General features: G+C 34.9%; 1 pseudogene; it reads left to right on the plus strand.

Moving 5' to 3' along the window:
- Positions 1-2,654: 2,654 nt before the first annotated feature.
- Positions 2,655-3,449, plus strand: LOC127078796 (uncharacterized; annotated as a pseudogene).
- Positions 3,450-4,678: the final 1,229 nt, after the last annotated feature.

Raw genomic sequence — 4,678 nt, forward strand, 5'->3', positions numbered from 1 at the left:
TACACACACCTTCGCATAAGGTATCATCGCAGTGGAATCATCATCAAATCAATCAAACAATTAACAATTGCAATTCAGGAAATTAAATCTCATAACTTGAAACTTCATAACACAATAAAAAGAGCCATAATGTTCAACTCATCACCATTTAAAACTTCATCAAACATAATTAACAATTTCAACAAGACTTAAGAAATTAGAAAAAACGTTCTCAGCCCGATGTTACATGACCAAAGCAAGACCCTACTAAAAGAACGACAAATATAGGAAGCCACTCCAAGAGCTACCTTCCATTACTGCCGCAAGGTACTTCTGAGTATCTGCATAACGCCCATGTAAAGGCAACAATCAAAATGAAGGGGTGAGAATACACTTCATTAATTAACGGTGAAAACAAGCAGAAGTAAATTATTGTATAACATTATCATACACATTACTCAATCAATACCAACATACTAAGTATTTTCATCCAACAACACATCCACAAACAATCAACGCAAATGCAACACTTATGCAATATACTCAACACCACCTTGACATGCATGTGGTACCAAATATGAACACCCAGGTTCATTTCGCTCCCCGATTCCCACCATAGGATCAGATTCCCTCTTGGAATCGGAGAACACCAAATTGCTGCCATCACCATAGGTAGTGCTTCACTAATCCCCCATAATAGGAATTAGCTACTCGCACCCGATCCATCACCATATGATTGAGGCTCACCAAAATTGGATCAAAGTCCGTACACCATTATGCATGACTCTCAATTAACACGCATTAACGCAACAAGGTTCACCAAAAGGATCCCCACACATATTTCATCATTTATGCATCACATCATTCATCATGCAATCAACAATTCAGGTCATAATATCAATAACATCAACAAACAAAAGCAACTCATCTTACATGGTTCCACGACATTCATTCGTATCACTTCACCCAAAAACAACAACACATTATCACGTTCAATGTAACGATTCACTAACTAATCAAACAAGTCATCATAAACATCTATACAGTTGACACTTGACTATTATGAGTGTAACTTAGCATTAGGAAGCCTATAAGCATTTTGAAATAAGTTAGAAAATGTTTCATGCTTGAAAAATAAGTTTTTAAGTGAAAAAGCAGTCTATGTGCCTACACATACGATCCATTGGTCGACACATAGAAGAGACTTTTGCCTATGTGTCGACACATATGAGTTATAGATTGACACATGTGCTTCATTTTTAAAGCATGTACGTTCTGTGAGATGTGCTGCCTGTATATGTCAACATATAACCTTCATAAGTCGACACATGACCTTCATAGGCCGACTCATACTGCAAAAAAATTCCAAAAATCAAAATTTAAACCATCCAAACACCCCCTCATGTGCCAAAAACTTATGCTACGAAAATTCATCAAATGAAATCCAATTTCTCATGGTTATAGCATCCTAATTCATCATCTACTCCATAGTTTTCATGAATCAACATTATATTACAACACATTATCATACTCATCATCTATAAATTACCAATAACACAATCAAGGTCAAAATCTTCAAACATAAATCAATGGCATCACATGACCAACAACATCAAAACAAAACATATGCATACATAAGGTACAAGAATTTCACACTAATTTCATCATACGATCAATAATTATAACACATACATCAAATTGAGATTTACAAAACCCAATCCTAAGGAGGTTAAGGATTCCTCCATCTACCCCACATGCTTTAACACCCATTAGAGAAGCACATCTCCCCCTTAACTGATTTCCATCAAAAAACCCTTGATCCTTAAAGTTCTTCTTCAACCTTAAGCCTATGCTCTCCTTTTTTGCCTCTTTTGATCCAACTCTCTAAAACACGTACTGACTCTCTTGTTCCCTAGATTCTTTATTTTATTCCAAGACCTATTTCCTTCTAAAAACACACTTCCCCTTTTACCCTCCAACTTATCCTTGTGTCCCTTTTCTATCCTCCATATTTTTCTTATTTTCAACATTACCCTTAATTCCTTTTCACATCTTATTTCTTCATATTTAATTAATTAATTCAAATGAAAAAAATGTTATTCCAATAATTATTTAAATTCTCGATAATTATAAACATAAAAATCAAACTCAAACATAAAAATCAAACTCCTACTCTCCCTATAACCCCACTTCAAAGACACTTATCCCACAATCACACCATAAACAATTTAAAAAGTCACTCAATTCAAATAACATCCTAAATAATTTAATTAAATAAAATAATTGAATTCAGCGCTTTGAATAACTATTTGTGTTGTTCTCCCAACGAAGATTCACATGGAGGTTTAATCCATTGTAACTTCAACCACAATGGGAGAGGCTATAGAGATGTGATATAATGCTAGCTTTCGAATCAAGGGGGCTACTGACTTCACATGAATTTATTACGAATGAAGAAGAGGGTTCCATTGAAATTCGTTGTCGCAATTCGGATCACAATGGTGACGCCATCATTGAAAAGATAAGTGATTTTACATATTTCACTAACCGATTACAATAGACTAATGTGTGTTAATTAAAGTATCTATGTTATTTTCCTTTATGTTGTTATGATAACTATGAGTATGGCAAGTTGTGCCTAGTTGATGAATTGGTTATAGCGTATTAAATGACAAATGTATAGGAGAATGAAACATGAGGAAATGATTCAAGATACTGATATTAGTTATACTATGTATATGGAAATGGGTCAAGAGGATCACATCGTTGATACCTACATCTAAAGACAAGTGATTTTAATACATTGCAATAATTGATCACCGACATCCAAAGGTCACAAGCCAGAACGTGTTTTATAGGTGAGAAGATTATACTTGGTAACAAGGTGATACTCAAGCATGTTGTCACCAAAATAAGAAATGGGGATGTTCTTCTAACATACGGGTCATCATTGGCAGTTGAAATGATTCTTTTACATGCACACGAATTAGGAAAACGATTTCGTGTTGTGATAGTTGACTCTCGTCCAAAGCTTAGAGACCAACATTTACTCCGTAGGCCTGTGGAGAAAGGTGTTACTGTATATACATTCATATGAATGTTGTTTCCTACATTATGCATGAAGTTAGCCAAGTTTTTCTGGATGTTGAATCAATATTGTCTAATGGAACGGTATACTCAAGAGTAGGGACTGCAAGTGTTGCAATGGTTGCTCATGCATCTCGTGTACCAGTCATAGTATGTTGTGAGGCCTATAAATTTCATGAAAGGGTACAGTTGGACTCGATTTGCTCAAATGAACTTGGTGATCCAGATGCGACTTTCAAGTGTGCAGTGTAGAGTGGATATCAACCACTTTGATGGATTGGTTCGATATTGAAAATCTGCAACTTCTAAATCTGATATATGATGCAATGCCTTCAGATTACATTTCAATGATAATCATAGATTATCGAATGGAGATGCGGTAACGTGGTTGCCCATTTTTGCACATGTCATGGACTTTAGATAACTTCCTAAACTAAAGCTATGTGATATATGTCGATTTACCTCACAATGGTTAAATGGCACAAAATCCTATGAAATATAAGTTTACATATGAGGTTTATGAATAACTTCGTGAGATCATAAAGAATAGTTGAACTATTATACAAAAGGATCAGAAGTTAAACAAGTATCACGCAAAGAGGTAAGATGTGTCAGACCTGCATCACGATTAACAAAATGTGAGATAATAGAAATCATGAATGTATCAAGCCGAGACCGTCGATAAAATAGAGAGGCTGAAAAAATACAAGTGTATGCTTTAAAATTAATTAATTTTATTATCGGATAAGGCGAGCTAATTTATCTGCCGTTTATAACTAATGACTCATTTAAAACTTGTATTGAGTAAATATGTGTCGCGCCTTTTCCCTACGAGGGCAGGAGGCACCTCCTCTTGTCTAAACTTTTAAAAACTATGCAGGGTATTTATCGGAAGAAACTATATTCTATCGAAGAACTGGAATTTTTAGTAAGAAGACATCAGATACTATGATCAAAGGAAATCAAGATGTCAAACGAATAAAATAAATCAGAAGTTGATCGATCTCGTCGTGACAATGATCAGATGCAAAATTTGACATCACCCTCCGAGTATTATGAATTGTGTGCGCTTTTAATCAATTTTATGTAATTCATCATATACAATATCAGGACAGAGAATTAGTCTCCAACAAAAGGAGGTTCTGAGAATAATGAATACCTCCAAAGGAGGAAAATCGGTCAAGTAAATAAGAACCTCTAATCGGATCAGGTTAATTGAAACTCTAACTGAATCAAAAGTCTAAGTAAATAAGAATCTACGAAAAATCAGTAAAGTAAATAAGAACCTCTGACCGACTTAGGTTAATTGAAACCTCTAACCAAATCAAAAGTCCAAGTATATAAGAACCTCCAGAAAATTGGTCAAGTAAATAAGAAACTCTGACTGAATCAAAAGACCAAGTTAATATACCTTTAGCATCTCGACTAAGTTAACATACCTCTAGCCCGATCAAGTTAACATACCTCTGACCTTAAACGAAAGCCCAAAAGTTGATATGCATCTAGAATCCCATTCAAATTAACATACTTCTAACCTTAAGCGGTTCAGTTAAGTATCCTCGACAACGCCAGGATACGCTATGATCCACCTAGGGTTAGTCAGTCTATGTTT

Source organism: Lathyrus oleraceus, chromosome 5 (assembly GCF_024323335.1).
Source record: "Lathyrus oleraceus cultivar Zhongwan6 chromosome 5, CAAS_Psat_ZW6_1.0, whole genome shotgun sequence".
Taxonomy (NCBI): Eukaryota; Viridiplantae; Streptophyta; class Magnoliopsida; order Fabales; family Fabaceae; genus Lathyrus; species Lathyrus oleraceus.